Genomic DNA, 17837 nt, shown 5'->3' with positions numbered 1-17837 from the left:
TCTGGATTGGAATAGAGATGTGTCAATGAAGAGGAATAGACAGTTCTGAGAGACATTTAGGATTGAATGATGAATGGATGCTAGAGGTAGATAAAAGGGATGAGTCGTGTATGACTGGTTTTTCTTACGCAAGTGGATAGATGGGTGCATTGCTCAATTCCAGAGTCACTTTCATTTTGGAGCATGGCTCCGACCCTCCTGTTCCCTACAGTCCTGAAGGAAAACCAGATCTGGAAAGTGACCCTGTTTTTGTTTAGAGCATGCTGAGTCTGGGATTTCTTTGTAGCATCTAAGAGACGAGCCAAAGGGACAAATGTCCATTTATGATGTGTATGTGGATATGCATACACATGTATGCGTGGAGCACAAAGAAGTGTGGGCTACAGGCACACGTTTGTGAAGTCTTCTCCATCTCCATGCAGTTGAACCTAGATGTGAATACTGAATAATAACGTTAGGAGAGTCTAATATATGAAGGCTGAGTTGAGAGAAAGGGCCTGGGCTTGCTTGAGAAGCAGGAAAACTGTCAGTAAAGTTGAAGAAACAGGGGAGAAACGTGTCAGGGAAGCACAAGGCAGGGAGATAGGTGCTCAGCAGTACCTGTGTCTGCTGAGAAGTCGGGGGAGAGGGAGTCCAGGGCATTGCCCTACTTGGAGCTTGTTCAGTGGAGTGGTGGGTCCAGGAATAGGCTGAGGAGTGATTGGAGGAAAGAAATTAAGAAAATGTAAAAATGCAGCTTTGGAGCCATCAAAAGGTGGAGCCCATATAGAATAAAGGTTATTACGCATACATCTTTGGAAAACGCTTTGTTGTAAAGGGAAAGAAGGAGGAAGACATCAAGAAAAAAATGAGTAAGAGGAGGAAAACCAGAAGCACTTAGCATCATAGAACGAACAGGAGGAGATTTCTAGAAAGGGGGTCAGCAATAGCGCCATGAATTAACTGTGAAGACAGCAGAGAGGAGGAGCCTACAGACAGGCCACAGAAATCTGACTCCTAGGAGGTGATGAGTCGTCCTTCAGAGGACTGGTCCATTGAAGTGCTGAGCATGTACACTTACACTGCAGCAATTCAACAAGGGTTTTGAGAGTGGAGACAGTGAGAGAAGATTGGACCTGCAGCAGATTTCCTGGGAAAACTGTTGAGGAAAATAGAAACATTTAGTTAGTGTAGGGAAAGAGCTGATGACAGCTCCTACAGGTTAACATTGGAAGGAGCATGCTCTTTTAATGAATTTTCTTTTTTTGAGACACAGAGAGACATTTCTTAAACACTGCACCCTTCCCCCAGATGCCTGCAGCAGGCAGACTGAAGCAGGCAGGAGCCAGGAGCTGGGAATCCACACTTGAACATCACCCACTGTGGCCCTGGATGTGCAGGAGCAGGAAGCCGCCCTGTGGAGTGGAGCTGCGGCACGGGCACTCACAGATGCGGGCTTCCGGATGGCAGCTTCACTGCTGCACCAAATGCCCACCCCAGTATTCTTTTTTTTCTGTTTTTACTTTTTTAGAATAAGGCAAAGTGAATGAGTTTAAAATATAGGAAAAGTTCCATGGAAAGGGAATGATTGAAAATAGGAGAAAGAGGAGAAATTAGTGCCATATGAACCTGAAGTTGAAGGGGGGAAATGTGTTTAAGGGCATAGGGAAAGGAGTATAAAGGAGCAGGAATATTTATTTTCTGGGACATATGTGATAGAAGTTGAGTGAAAACTAAGCCATAAGGAGCTTGGGAATCAAACATCGAACGCAGGTCAGATGGGCTTTCTTCCCTTGTCAGCAGCTTTCGTCAGCCTGGGAGCTGGAGTAGTGAAGGGGAGAGTGGCTTCCCAGAGCCTGGGCTTGAGGAGACAGATGGAGTGGGAGGAGGAGGAGGCAAGAAAGTCAAGGGTGGCTGGTAATTTCTCAACTTCAAGTCATTTTCTATAGCTGCTGTTGGTGAACAGGTTAGTCTTAAAATTCAAGTGCCATCCCCCCGCCCCAAGTTTGCAAGTAGTGAAATTGGATAGACCTCAGAATATTTTTCTTCTCCAATCATAATTGTCAGAGAAACTTGTGCTGTTTGGAATAGAATGTTCACAAACCTGAAGGAGAAATATTTGTTTCCTGGAGCTTAACCCCTCAGGTGTCAGAGCTCAAGAAACACAATGACATGACCAGATAAGAAATCTGAATCTTAGTATTGCAGAAACAGTAATTCCAGAATCTGGTCCCGGTCCCCTGACCATGTTTACCTACTTGGCTTTAATCAGGGACAAAGGATATTTTCAGAAATCAGATCATTCCCTTTTTTGAAAAAATATATCTAGCAATTGGGCATGGTGGTGGTGAAAAAACCACATTGGAGGAAGAAATTATAGCATGGTAAACAGCACATGCAAAATATTGTTACTGAAATCCATAATAGGAAGAAGACCCCTCTGAATGACAGCAACTCCTCGTTTTTCTAGAAGTCATGTAACCAGTTATTGGGAATACAGCCAAGAAAATATAAGCCAAAATGTCTTCTGAGAGTCGGCACAGGTCCTGTAAAATCCGTGCCGTGAAACTCCTGGGCTTCAGACAGTTTCTCAGATACTTATCCAAAATCTGTATTTGCTCTTTCCTAATGTAGGCATACAGTCATGTGTCAGTTAACAATAGAGATACATACAGAGAAATGTGTCATTAGGCAGTTTGTCATTGTGCAGTCTTATAGTGCACTCTCCGTAGGCTAAGCTGCCTGTGACATCACTAGGTAACATCTTACAGGACCACCGCCACGTGTGTGTGTGGGTGTGGGTGTGGGTCTGTCACTGACTGAAATGTAGCTGTGCTAGGTGTGCCGCACAGGACTGTCGTTACAACGAACGTGGAACTTTGGTTTCTCAGCACATGACTTATTAGGACAAGGAGTTCACAGGTACCAACAAGAACAGTTAAGAGAGTCAACACAGCTTGACCAGAGTGTGTTGTGCTGGAGTCTTTATTACAGAACCACTGAACTGCAGGCCTCACAATTGCTCTCGAGTGTGACACAAGCATGCAGTCACACATATGTCATAGATCCTCTCTGATTCTGCTGTACAGTTCTCTGTTTCACAGTGACCTGATAGGTCATTTCCTAATGAACTATTTCTGTAGTTCTTCCACTGGTCTCCTTGCATCTGGTCTGAAACTACTCAAGGCTATCCCTTCACACACGAGTCTAATTTTATGCATTCAGAAATTTAGGGTAAGTTTAAAGCTCTTGATGAGCTGAGAGTCAGCCATCTGGGAGACTCACATAATGTGTATCCCATTTATCGCAGCACTGCCAGGTTGGCCACAATTAGCGATAATTTCTGTTCCTACCTCTAAGCAAAAGCACACTATGTCTGGTAGTATCAAAAATGAGAATGAGTCCTTTATTTTTTCATTTGAAGCTTTGGAATCCTTGATTCATTTGGCAGATTTACCTCTCCCCTAGTGTTTCCTTAGGCTAATATTAAAATTAACTTGCATGCCTGGCTGCAGTGTTACGCATCAGGAGCAGGAAGTAGCAGGCCCAAGGCATTCTCTGAGACCAAGAGGCCGTTAGAGAGGAAAAGGTGATCTTGGAGTGGATTCTCCACATGAGGATGGAGAAGACTGCTTATGTTAGCAAGGGGGGAAAGCCATGTGTGCTTCTGCGTCACGCTGCCTGCCTCTCCAGCCGCTTAGCAGAAGCTGCTTGCTCGTGAACAGAATGCACACTGCACCTAGCTGGTGCATTTTGTTCTTGTGAGAAAATGTGAGATGTTTCCGCCACTTGGGTACAGATAGTAGTTTTTCTTCTCAGGAGTCACAGAGGACTTTGAATACTTGGGTATCTGTGTGTAGTTGGGTGACCTACCTGTCCCATGACAAGCTTTGGCACAAGCAGAGGTTGTCACATAAGCCTTGGTGGCTGCTAGGTATGTCTTTCATTCCTTCTGCATTCGGGAGAGTTGTATGATCACGCGGGTTTGGTCTGCCAGCCAGGGCCATGCACATTCCCGTAGTGGTAGGTATCTGTTAAGTGCACGCATCATTGTGAACAACGATGTTTATGGGCCATGTCTGCACCTTGAGGTAGTTGTCTGGGAAATCCGTTGTTATATTTGAGCCCTTAACCAAACTGAAAAGGGAAATCCAAAGATGGTTTCCATGGCAACCATATCTTAGATGCTTTGCAAATGCACAGGCATTAATGTATTTAAATCAGACTCCTTATTACAGATATAGTGTGATGGATTTAGACTTGCTGTGGGACGTGAGGCTGAGCTTTCTCTTTAGGGACTTCAGTCTTTCAGTCTGAAAATCAGATTTATAGGAATGCTAGAAAAGTAGTTTTAAGAAAAAAAATAACCTAAAAACCCAGGAAGTTGATAGATATATCAGCAAGATCAACTGCATTTTGGAACTATCACATCCACCTGGGCAGAACCTTCAGAATGTGTGCCACATTGTGACCCTGGGATGATGTCAGGTGGCCTTTCCCCATCCTCAGATACTGGAATGGTTGGGAGGCTGGGTACAGCCTATTCCCTTATCTGCCCCCTCCCCCCGGAAATGGGAAGAAGAAATAGAAAGTTTGGAAACAATGATCACACCCACTTCTCCCTAACCCCAGATCCTTCCCACCCTGATCAACTATGTATACATCATCTAAAATAAGAAGAAACAAGAAAAAACAACCCAAGAAATATGGTAGAATAATGTATTTAAACAATCACAGTTAAATGTAGATTCAAATTAATCCTAACAAAGTTTTTCAGAAACTAGTCTCCTCTAATTTTGGAGTCCCCGGCTGCTTATATGAGTGCAGCCTAAAGCAGTGATCCTGTATGTGGTTGGCTTGAGCCTTCGTTGAGCACCTGAGACCTACGTGAGCAGCACCCCACAGCGTCTTTTGACTTTTCCTGTGTCTTGTTTTGTCTTGGTTTTCAAGAGGCAGTGAATTACAGCAGTAAAAATGCCTTTTATCCTCATTCTCATCTCAGCTCTGTGGCGCAGAATATGGTCTCCCTCAGTGCTCCACATGCACTTGAAAGAATGTGTGTTCTGCCACTGCTCATCGTATATTTAAAAATCGCAATTAGATCAAGATGGTCAGTAGTGCTACTCAGAGCCTCTGTCTCCAGTGTGTGGTCTAGTTCTAACAGTTACAACACAGAGGGCGTTAAAATTGTTCATGCATTGGTTGTGGAACTATTTTTCCATTTAATTCTCTCTAATTGTGTTTTCTATACTGTAGGGCTTTTATTAGATACACACATATCTGTATCTGGTAGCTGATCTTGTTGACTAGAGCATTTGTCAGGGGAGGGGAGTTAATGTTCTTTGTCTTAAGTCTTTTCAACCTTATAGTCACACTGGCTGCTTTCTTTCCCGCTTGGCCTGTGTGTACATTTCTCCATGATAAATTACATTTCTACCTATATTTGTCTTTATGTTGAAAATTTGTTATAGATGTAAATGATTAGGTCTAGTTTTAATTCTGATCATCTCTGTCTTTTCATTGGAGTGTCTAAACTATCTGTATTTAATATAATTATCGATGTCTAGTTTTAGATCTGCCATATTATTTATTTTCTTTTGTCCCCTCACTTTTGTTTCAGACTTTCTCTTTTATTCTAGATTTTGAAGCTATTTCTCAGAATTTTAATTTATCATTGCCTTTTAAACTGTATTTCTTTGCATTGCTTTTCAGTGGTTGAACTAAGAATTAAAATATTCTTTTCACAGAGCACTTAAAATTAATATTGTATGATTTCATGTAAAATGTGGAAACTTTGAAGCCACCCCTATGATCTTTATCATATTTATATCTACATCTGTTATAAAAACAGAACAATCATATAACTTTTACTCTAAATCCACATTATCTTATACACAGTGGCTTTTGGGCACGTAAATATTTTTATTAAGATAAGCTGTATGTTTAAAATTATGCTGGATTTAGAAGACTTGTGGAAATGCAAAATATTTTTGTATCAATTACATGCAGAAATTATATTTTGTGTGTATTTTGAAAATGCTAAAGTGAGTCCTCTTTTTTTAACTACTAGAGATTTTTGTAATGTCTTATGTCACATAGATTCTGTTGAGCAATGCTGATTTGGCTGTCACGTGGGACAGATGGTACCACGGTTAAGGACACTGTTGGAGACTCACAGTCTGTATCAACGTGCTCAGGTTGAGTCTGAGCTCTGTTTCTGCTTCCAGCTTCCTGCTGATGTGCATCCTGGGAGGCAGCAGGTGAGGGCTCAACGGCTAGGTTTCCTGCCACCCATATGGAGACCCAAACTGAGTAAGGGATCCTGACTTCAACCTGACCTAGTCCCAGCTGTTGTGAGCATTTGGGAGTGAACCTGTAGAAGAAAGATGTTTTTATTCACTGTATGTGCCTCTGTGCCCTTCAAATAAATAAACATATGTTTTTAAAATGTCATATAAAGTGAAGAAGAAAATTGCAGTGCGCATTTAGTCTAGCAAGTCAGAATCTTGCTACTGGCTTCAGTTTCCCAGCTCCAGCTGCTTACTGCACCTCCTTCTAATGCAGACCCCAGGAGGTAACGGTGATGCAGTAATTGGGACCTTTCCACCCTTTGGAAGGCTTGGCGTGCACTTTGAGCTCTTGACTCTGACCCTAGCTCTAGCCCAGCATTTGAAGAATGAACCCATGGATGTGTTTCTCTTTCCTTTGATCTGTTCAGGCACTTACCTGTTTATCTATCTATCAATCTCTCAATTTTTTTAAAAGAGAAGCTTTAATTTCCTTTCTATGTATACATTCCTGTTTTTAAGCTGAAAGAGAGATCCTCCATCTCCTGATTCACTCCCCAGTGGTCAAAATGTCCAGAGCGGGGTTAGTCCGAAACTGAAAGCTAAGAGCTTTGTCCACGTCTCCCATGTGGGTGCAGGAACCCAACACCTTGGGCCATCCTCTGCTGCTTTCCCAGGTATTAGCTGGGAGCCAGATCAAAGTGGAGCAGCCAGGACATGAACCAGCACCCAGCTGGGATGCCAGCATTGTATGTGGAAGATTAACCATGATACGCCACCACACCAGACCCATCAAATAAATTTTAATAAAAATGGTAATTGTGAGCCTGGCATGATGATTTGGTTAGCTAATCCTCCCCCCACAAGTGCCAGGATCCCGAATGGGTACCAGTTTATGTCCTAGCTGCTCCACCTTTCATCCAGCTCCCCGCTTGTGGCCTGGAAAAGCAGTAGAGAATGGCTCAAGCATTTCGGCCCCTGAATAGATTTAGGAGATCTGGAAGAGGCTCCTGGCTTCAGATCAGCTCAGCTCCAGCCACTGCTACCACTTTGGGAGTAAACCAAAGGATAAAAGATCTTTGTCTCTCCTTCTCTCTGTAAATCTGCCTTTTCAATAAAAATAAATAAATCTTGAAACAAATACTTGTTCCTGTTTTTACCATTTCCACTGTTCTTCCTTCTTGTACATGTTAAGCTCTCCTCTGATTTTGCATCTAGATGGAAGAACTTAAGTTTGTTGGAGGAAAGATTCAATGGGAATGCTTGATTTTAGATTTTTTTAAGTGTCTTTATCTCATCTTCATTCTTCGTATTTTCGGTAGATACTGCATTCAAACCTTCCTCTCCCCATCCCCCTGTAAGCACTTTAAAGATATCACCATCTATGATTTTCAGAGATAGAAGTGCATAGTCATTCAAATCATTCTTTCCCTAGGCAGTGTAAGTCATTTTCATTGGGTTTGGTGAAGATTTTTTTCTCTTTTGTTTTGGGTTTCAGTGGTGTGACTATGATGTGTATCATCATGGGACTGTCAGACTTTATCTTGTTTCAGTTTTAGTAAAGTTTGCTAAATCTGTAAATTTATGTCTTTGGCAAATTTTTACATTGTCATTTGAAATATTTTTTCGTCTTTATTCTTTCTGTTCTTCCTTGCTAGGACTCCACTCATAAATATCTTAGAGCTTTTAAAATTATATACAAATCTGTACAGTGCTGTTGTATTTTTTTCCCCAATGTTTACCTCCTGTCTTCTTTAATTCAATGGTTTCTATTGATTACCCTCATGTTTAACCCTGCCTTTCTTCTGTAATCTGTGTTTTACTGAATACATTTTTTTTAATTTATTTTATTTTTATTACAAAGTCAGATATACTGAGAGGAGGAGAGACAGAGAGGAAGTGGAGCTGCCGGGACCAGAACCAGCGGCCATATGGGATCAAGGCGAGGACCTTAGCCACTAGGCCACGCTGCCGGGCCCTACTGAATACATTTTTAAAAATTCAGCTATTGGGCTTGGCAGCGTGGCCTAGTGGCTAAGGTCCTTGCCTTGATCCCATATGGTCGCTGGTTCTAATCCCGGCAGCTCCACTTCCTCTCTATCTCTCCTCCTCTCAGTATATCTGACTTTGTAATAAAAGTAAAAATAAATCTTTAAAAAAAAAAAAAAAAAAAAAATTCAGCTATTAAGCTTTATGCTTTTCAGGGCTTTTTCTTTTTTTTCTTTTTTTCTTTTTTTTTTCTTTTTCTACTGAGTTTATGGACCTTTTCATTCATTGTAAGCATGTTTTCTTTTAGGTCACTAAACATGGATAAGGCAGCTGCAGTTAGTGTCTGCTAATTCATTTATTAAATGATTTGGGATTGTATCCTAGATAGTGAATATTAGAGACAGTGGGTTCTGTTACATTGTTGCAAAGAGTGTTGATGTTTTTGACTTAAAGTCTAAGGAAAAAGTGCTCAAGAAACTAAATCCCATCTAACAGGTCCACACCTTCACTTTGGACCAATGCCTTTCCACAGGACTTCTTTTTTTGCTTATTATCTTCATGATATGCAAAGCCATTTGCCTTTTGAGAAAATTCATCCTTTAGCCTCAAATATCAGTCTTTCTCCAAAGCCGTTATTTACTCTAGGAAATGCGTTGTTCCATATCTTCTCTACAAACTGTCATAATTCATGCTGGCACTTGACTTCCTGGAGCCCCATAAAGCTAGACACAAGCACCCTTGTCACTTCAGCATATGTCATGATTTCCTGGTTCAGAGGGCTTTGTTGCAGTCCCTGTCACCTACCTATGTATGTACCCACCTTTTCCATAAATTAAATGTTAATTTCCAGAGATCCTGCAATATAAATGCAATACAAGGAAGAGATGTATTTTTTTAGCTGCCTCTATAATCAGCAAGGCTTCTTTTCAAACCATTTTTAGTACTTACCGTTATTATATGGAATAATGTTTGTCTTTTATTCAACTTGTGCCCCATATCACCATTGTATCCCCTTGACCTGTTTATATTAAACTCTGCAATTGCTAAGCAATATAGCACCTAATGGCTGCTGTCTTAGCTGTATTAAGACCTAGAGAACATGAAAGTAAATACTTTAATGACCCAACTAATTAAATTCTTAAAGAGGATCTCCTATTCCAGGGAGAGAGAGGGATGTAGCAGTGCTTGTTCTTCAGGTTGAATATCTATCATCTCTGTTGTAGGCATTGCCAGGCACTGGATACTTTCTCATTAAAGAGTAATTGAAACCACATCTCAGTACTGTCTTAGTGTATTTAGGCTGCTGTAACAAACCAGTATAAACTGGGTAGCTTCTAAGCAACAGACGCCGATTTCTCTCAGTCCTGGGGTTGGGAAAGTCCAGCAACAGGTCCAGATTCATTGGCTGGTAAGGGCTCATTTTTCATAAACAGCGCCTTCTCACCATGTCCTCAGATGATGGAAGAGGCACACAGACTCCCTTGGGCTTCGTTGGGAAAGAGCACTAATCTGATTAGAGAGCCACCATCCTAACTTAAGCCCCCTCCTACAGCTCACTTCACTCCCGATCACATCACATTGAGGATGGGCAGCAGGGGTTAGGGAGGGTCTGGCTGATGGAGCACAAGCATTCAGACCAAAGCAGCCACCTGTAATCATGATAAAACTACAGCATAAATGATGAGCATTGTTCTACCTGGCCAGAACATTGATCATCCGAGTTCTTAATATTGGGCTCAAGGAAGAGCAAAGAAACATGAGGAATTTGGGATTTCCCGACAGGCATCTCCTGGCAGTCTCTGGAGGAGTCATGCACTTTTCATTTTCATCTCAGTGTGGGTGTGCTTGCTGAGATGGCATTTTTGACACACAATTGACTAATTCAATTTGTATTTTTTAATTACTTTCGATTTCAGAACTCAAAATATGTACACATTTCTCTTTAAGGCTAAAATTTGATAAAGCTTGAAGATGAAAGCCAATCAAATGCTGTGATGCTGTTATTGTACAAATATCACTCAAAATCTAATTTTAAGAAGGTTCTTTTCAGGAAAGTTAGGGAAAACACGCACTTTTGAAATGTAAGGGGATAGTATTAGGAAACATACATTGAGCACATACTCTGATACCTAGCTCTTGGCATTCAGTGTCTACTAGCTCAGGTTAGCCTCACAACGATCCTAAAAGGTAGATACTGTTTACGCCCTCTAGTTAAGGAAACTGAACAACACAGAGATTCTGTAACATGCCAGGTTCACTCCCTAAAAGTCAGCCACTCAGGATTTGAAACCTTGTAGTGGGATTCTATCCTGGGAGCCCACACTCTGTAGCCATTATGTTGTACTGTTTCTCTCAAATACCACAGTTAGAGTCTTGTTTTGCATTATATTGAACTACAGTAAATTTTCACAGAACAAGCCAGGTTGCATAGCACGAGGGGAAAATATAAAGCTATACAATCTTACTAATGCTTGAAATGCACTGTGAGCACACACTATTCTGTGGAGATGGCTTTTTTAAATATAAGAAGGATATTAAGCATCTTGGGTGAGTGTTTTTTATCTGTACTTCTAAATACAAGACATGGGAAGTCACTTGTTCCAGGCCTTTTGTCAGTCCAAATGTATAGATGAGAATAAAGCCCCAAATTCTAAACCCTAGATTAGTTGAGACCCTTCAGTTTCAATAACTTCCTGTAGAGATGGCCTGAGAGGGTTTGACCTGAAGAGAAAGTCCCTGCCAGTCAGGGCGAGGGTTTCGGTAGGCCATCCTCTGTCCTTTCACGTGGCTGTGCTCAGGAGGGGACGTGGCCCCCACTGCCACCACACCCATACCAGGAAACAAGAACCTCGCACCCCCTTTTGTAAATAACAGTATTTCATTCTTACGGAGCTAACGCTCTTATAGATATCAAAGTACTTTTCAGTTCTGCCCCTGATCCCCAGTGTTACTCTGACAGATCATCCCTTTGCTGGGTACAGGTGTAATCATGGGAGCTTGCTTCTCAGCCTCAGTAGACCTTGTTGGATCTCAAGACAGTGACTTGGCATTCACTCTGGTTCTATAAGCAGACTATCACAGATTGCCAGTGAACCATTTCTCCTTATTATTGATCCCTTGCATTGTCATTTGGCAAACAGAAGTAGAAAACACTTGATTTGCTTTGTTTATTTTTACTTGAAGGGCACAGTGACAAAAGAGAGACGCACAGAGAAAGCACCCATTTACTGGTTTAATCCCCTGCAGTAACCAGAGCTGGGCCAGGTTGAAGCCAAGGGCCAGGAACTCCATCTGGGTCTCCCATGTGCGTGGCAGGGATCCAAGGGCTTGGCCATCATCTACTGCTTACTAGGATGCGTTATCAAGGAGCTAGAGCAGAGGTGGTGGAGCCAGGAATCAAATCAGCACTCCGGCATAGGATGTAGACATTCCAACTGGCAGTTTACCATTTTGACTTGAAGAATTTCACAGAATCTTCTGACTGAATATGTGTTGGGTTGGAATGAATGTAAATTGAGTCCCTGTAGTGCTCATGGGGATCAAGGAAAACACGATGCAGAGGCGAACTTGGGGCTCTCTAAGGTGCTCTCCAGTCACTGCCGTTGTCAGAAAAGCCCCTTGCTCTATCTTGGAAAGAATGCAGGGTGGCATTTTGTACAAAGGCTAAGCCCCCCAGTTGGGACACCTGCAACTCTCATTTTCAAGTCCCCAGGTTCAAGCGCTCCCAGTTCCAGCTCCCTGGTGATTCAGATGCTGGGAAGGCATCAGGTGGTGGCCCAAGTTCTTGGGTCCCTGTCTCCCGTGTGATGGACAGGGATTGAGTTCCCCATTCTTGGCTTTTGCCTTGCCCAGCTCTAACTGTTGTAGACGTTGGAGAGTGAACCAGCAGATGGGGAAATACTCTCCCACTCTTTCTTTCCATGTCTCTCTGTATCTCTTAAATTAAAATTTTAAAAAGAAAATACTATTGTGCGCCCACCATTAGTTCAGAAAACATTGCTTATACAACAAAGGATTTCCATTTTTTGATTCTTTGTCCTTTCTGTGAAAGCTGTACTTGAAGTCTCATTTTTTCATTTAGTCTCAATCAGCCATTTATTGAGGCACTGTAAGAGTTTCCAGAAATCTACAGTGATTCTGACAGGACCCCAGTTTCCTAGTAGCAAAATTTGATGACATGTAAACAGTAACAACGAGTTAAGGTCCGGGCTGTCAAGTGTAAAGGAAGACTACCTACCTTAACTGCTTTAGCATCTTATGTAAAGGCTTCCTTGGGGGATCCTGCGGTGAGGGGGAAGAAGGAATGAAGTTTAGCTTAGACTTCACCAAAAAGTAGAAGTCAATGCAGTGACAGGTGTGGGGATAAGCACTCCAGGCCAAAGGAACGGAAGTCAAGAGAGAATGTGATGTGCTCGGTGAAGCCTTCGTTGTTCCGTTATAGATCTTGACGCATGAAGCTGCTGCCTGGACCCTTGCTGTTCATCCCAACAAGGAATCACCAATCTATGCCCAAAACAACAGGCATAAGTAAGGGTACTTTAGGAAGTTTGGGAGAAGAAAATTTATGTTGCTGCAAAAACAATCTGAAATCCATATATATTATTTGCATAATTTGTGTTTTCCACAAGCCTTTTGAAGCCTGTTGTATCTTGCAGAGCCTAAAGTCCAGGCAGAGCTTAGCTGGACACTCTGCTTTAGGGGCTCACCAGACTGCAGTGTAGGTGCCCCGGGGACTGTGGTCTCATCAGAGATTCAACTGAAGAGAGAGATACACTCCTCAGCCCCATTGGCTTGCTGGCAGTTCTTGCGGCTACAAAACCGAGACCTTATCCTAAGAGATACTCTTGGTTCCTAGCAGCCATGTGTGTCTCCTTGCCCTGTGGGCTTTTCCAAAAGAGGTTCCTGCTCATGGCAGCTACTCCCTGAGGACCGATAGGAGTGGCTCCAGCATGTTTACCAGCAGCTCAGAGTCCTTTATGTAGGAATGTACTAGGGATGTAATCAGTTGGTTGGTGTCCCACCTGCACTCGAGGAGAGTGGCTTACAAAGCCATAAATAGCAGGAAGCAGACATGGGATGCGGAACCTCTTAAGATCTGTTGATCACACTGGGTTTGGACATTGAAAGATTAAAGGAAAACTTGGCTCTGCGCTGTATAAAGAAAACACGTTAGAAGGGGCACACCAGTAATCCAAAAGACTAGCAAACTGACCAAGTGGTTTGCAAAGGTAAGCTAAGGCTGAATGAGTTACAGACTTTGACATGCAGTCACCAGCTGGATGACTATGGACGAGGAGAAGTAAAGGCAAGGAAGAATTCAAGGATAAAAGGTTCATTTGTTCCTAGCTTGGCTGTTGGTTGATGGAAGCAGAGAAAAATAGAGCAGGAGCCAATGCAGGAAGTAAAGGAGAGATGATTCCGATGGGCTCCGCCTGTAGTTCCCACTCGTGCACCTCCGTCCCGCTCTGTGGCCTTGGAAGGGTCTCACCTGGTGGGAGAGTTGGCTAAGGTGGTGTTAGTGGAGCACAGCAGGCTTGCCACCCTCAGGACAACAACCAAAAACTCTGGGCTTGCCAGCTGTCAGTCGGCAGGGATTCTGAATTAAAGAACAGCTTTTCCTAAAGGAATGAGTCCTTGTGTTTTAAAAAAAAAAAAAAAAAATGGCTGTCTTCATTTATAAGCTTTTTTTGCTCCATGCCAGAAGGAGAGTGGCACCATGATGTCGTTGTCATGGTAACAGCTTTATTCTTGGTGGCTGGCTCAGTCTGCTGGGCTCTTTCAGCCACTGCCTTCCCCAAGCTGCAGCCAGCAGGCAAGGGGTATGCCTCTGAATCCCTGTGTGGATGGGATGGGATGGGGCTGGGGGGCTTGACTGAAGGGAGGGATCCTCGTCATTTCTACTGCTCTGGGAACAACTGAAAACTAATCTTTGAGACTCGGATAGAATTGAGATTTGGTACCTAACATGTCTGGAGGTTCACTTTGTTTTGTACCAAGATATAAGAGCTATGAAAAGTCAGTAATTTTTGTTGAAAGAAATGCACACCATATTGAAATAAAAATTTGAATTAGAACTTGCCATACCAGAGCCAGTTCAAGATCCAGAGGACTTGCCTGCTTGTTGTTTTGCCCTATGAAAAATCCTCTGAAACCAGAGTGACTCAGGCAGAGCCTGGAAAATACTGGAGAATCACATGATGGCTAAAAATAAGCACATCCTCTCCAGCAGGGACAGTAAGCAAAGCAGAAGTAACTCGGAGGATGAATGCTGTCATTCACGGCACATGCGCCATGACCTCAGCCCTCTGCCCACTGCAGGGGCAGCTTTGCCACTGCTGGAGAGTAGGTGTCCTGAGGAACCTGTGGCTACTGTTTACTCCAGGCAGCAGTATCTACCCTCCACCCACCCACCAGGAGCTCCTGACCTCCAAGGGACCTCACTGGTGTGCTCTCTGAGCACACTCCTGAGCCATGGACTGGGAGGGACTCAGCTCTTGCCATGCCTGTGTCTCCTTGGAATCAGTAGCAGGTGCCACTGATAACAGAATGTAAGTTTGTTGCTATAAATGTCACAAAACAGATTATATAAAACAGCAAGACATGTAGTCCATGTTGTGTAGGGTATGGAATCATTTTGTAAACTGTGTAGCACCACAAATAATCTATGACAAACAAAGCAAAATCTGTTTTCTCATGCTTGGAGATGTTACTGCAGTGGCCTTCTGTGGCTGGCCTCTCGGTCTGCTCTCACGTGCACCTCTTCCCTGTTGTGTGTTTCCATGTCCCTGTGCTCAGGGTGTCCCTGATGCTGGCCTGCAAGGGCCCTGCCCCTCCAGTACATCTCTGACCGTCTCCCTCCTTCTGTGCTCACTCTGCTCCAGCAGGAAGGATGGGGGAGGCAGGACCTTTGCAAGTCCTTGGGCCTTTCCACTGCCTGATTTACTGGACTCTGCACAAAGCTGCCCTCCCCACCTCCCTGAGGTCTTAGCTCAATTCTCACTTCCTCTGCCAAGCCCAGAAGTTACAAAGGTCACTCTTGTCCATTGCCAGAATCCTGAAAGTTGTTGTAAGGAAAGCTGGCTTGTGCGGGGAATGAAACCTTTGGGCTGTAGTGATCCCCATACCTGCATACTGAAGATCTTGCCCCCTAACATTTGGGGTGGGCTGCCTCATGGCTCCTACCAACAGCAGCACCCTTGGCCCCTGTCTGTGAGCAGACGTGGCCTAGGTATGACCCATGGAAGTCCCATAGGCCTGAGGGAGGAGCCAAGACTTGAGAGAACAATGAAAAGTATTTGGGGTATCCTACTTGCTGTTTAAATTGACACTAGCCAGCCCCAGCTCAGCATCCCCTCTGGCACTTGCTATCCCCTGCCCTCTGACTCCTGCCCTGCTGCCCTCTTTTGTACAGCACTTACTTTCTAGTGTACTCTGTCATTTACTTATTTAACGTGTAAAGGATTGTCCAGTTCCCCCACCACAATGTAAATCCTTGGGCCAGTACTGTGGCACAATGGGTTAAACCACCACCACAACACTGAAATCCCATTTAAGCCTAGTTCCAGTCCTGGCTGCTCCACTTGCAATCCAGCTCCCTGCTAATGCATGTGGGAAAGCAGGGGAGGATGGCCCAAGTGCTCGTGCCCCGTCACTAACAGGAGAGGCCTGCATGAGAGTCTAGAGTCCTGACTTTGGCCTGGCCCACTGGGGCAGTGAACTAGCATAGGAAAGATACTCTCTCCTTCTTCCCTCCCTCTTTTTCTGTCCCCACCTCTGTCTCGCCTTTCCCCCTCACTCCCTCTTACCCCTTTCCCTCTCCGCATCCCCCTTTTCTCTCTCTCTGTCTCTCTGCATGTATCTCCCTCTCTCCTATAACTATCTTTCAAATAAATCTTTTTTAAAAGAGTATAAATGCCACGGGGCAGGTATCTTTATTTGATATTTTATCCCAAATGCCTATTTAGCCTGCCAGATACATATCAGGGATTAAATAAATATTTGTTGTATGAATGGATGAATTGGTATGATTTAAGAAGAAACACAGAGGTTTGAGGTACAGCAGGTGATTTTCAAAATAGAGACTATGGAATAGGGGAGATCCTGTACCCAGTGAGTTACAGGTTAATCAGTTTTGTTTTGTTTTGTTTTGTTTTGTTTGTTACATTGGAAAGGCACACAGAGAGAAAAAGAGATGTTCCATCTGCTGGTTCACTGTCCAAGCAGCCACAGTAGCCACTGCTGTGCCAGCCTAAAGGCAGAAGCTGGGAGCTGCATCTGAGTTTCCCCTGTGGGTGGCAGAGACCCAAGTACTTCAGTGTCTCAAGGTGTGCATTCTCAGGAAGCTGGCCAGGAGTAGAGGGTCTGGTGTGGGGTGGGGGTACCCCAAGTGGTGTTATCCCATGCACCTTAATGCCTACCCTACCAACCATTAGTCAACTTTTACAAAGGTTTCTTTAAGTGAGTCTAATTTTCCTTTTTTAGTGGTTTGCCTTTTATCTTGCTGGTGTCTAGAAATAGGGAGCCAGTAAACTTTGTTATCATTGGTGAAATGAGGCCCTGTTTGCTGAGTAAGAGGAGTGCCGTCAGCTACCACTTATTGAGCACTTAGTATATGCCGGACTCTCGGGTGTGAGGCTTATTAACTCACGCATTCCTTCCAGCTCTGGGAGACAGAGATGCTGCCGTCTGCTTCTTAAGCAAAATGTCACCCAACTCAGCAGAGCCAAGATTGTTGGAAAAGCTGTGTCCACTGCAGGGCCTCCAGTCTTGGCCACTGTCTACCTGGAGGCAAGAAAAGCAGCCCCAGTTCTACCCCAGAGCTTCCCCCAAGTCTTCATTCCCACAGATCAGTATGGTTCATGGTCAGTGTGTAGAGCCACTCACTGTTACAAGCCGGTGTTGAAGTAGTAAGAAGGAGCAGCAGTCACACGCGGCCATTGGCTGCATGGGGAGAGACAAAACCCATGAGGGCTGGACACCGCGTCCTAGTGAGCTCAGGGACCAGGGCATCACAGAACTCTGTTCAAGTTCCACTTAGACACCGTGCTGGCCGCTGAGGTGCTTTCCGTGCCCTTGGAGCAGAACAAATCGCTGAATCTATGAAGTGAGGGTGTGGAGCCATTTCAGAAGCAAAGAATCAAATCCTTCTTGCCTGAATGTGTCGTGACTAGAATTGTCAGTCACCCTGCACAGCGTGATGGCTGTAGTGTCAGTTGGGTCTTGGGGAGTCCTCCTCCCTTGGGAATTCTTTTTTCCTCATCAGTCTAGCCCATACTCTCTTCCCTGCTTTCCCAACAGTGGCCTTGTTGTTTACTTTAAAAACCAAACTCGTGATCTTGGTTAAAGGATAGAATTTATTTGCTAAGTGAAGATAATAAGCAAATCATGTGTGATTCATCTGCAGATAGTTCATCGGGACAGATGTGATGTGCCTCCTGCCATGTTGCAGTGGTTCTGGGAGCGGTGTGCATTGATGGTGAGAGAGACTGGGCGGGGAGGGGACTAGTCTCAAAGTATAGAAGTCAGGAGTGCTCAGAGTGGTGGCTGGGGTGAGGGGAAGGAGGGAGGGGGGAGAGAGTGGGA

General features: G+C 43.9%; 1 protein-coding gene across 6 annotated transcripts in view; it reads left to right on the top strand.

The window, feature by feature from the left end:
* MAPRE2 (microtubule associated protein RP/EB family member 2) overlaps nt 1-17837 on the top strand; it is a 152474-nt gene that overhangs the window by 113709 nt on the left and 20928 nt on the right. The gene's annotated exons all lie outside the window — the stretch shown is intronic.

This window comes from Ochotona princeps, chromosome 18 (assembly GCF_030435755.1).
Source record: "Ochotona princeps isolate mOchPri1 chromosome 18, mOchPri1.hap1, whole genome shotgun sequence".
In the NCBI taxonomy this organism is placed as follows: domain Eukaryota; kingdom Metazoa; phylum Chordata; class Mammalia; order Lagomorpha; family Ochotonidae; genus Ochotona; species Ochotona princeps.
Note: the sequence above shows the minus strand (reverse complement) of the source record. Positions and strands in the feature narration are given on the sequence as shown.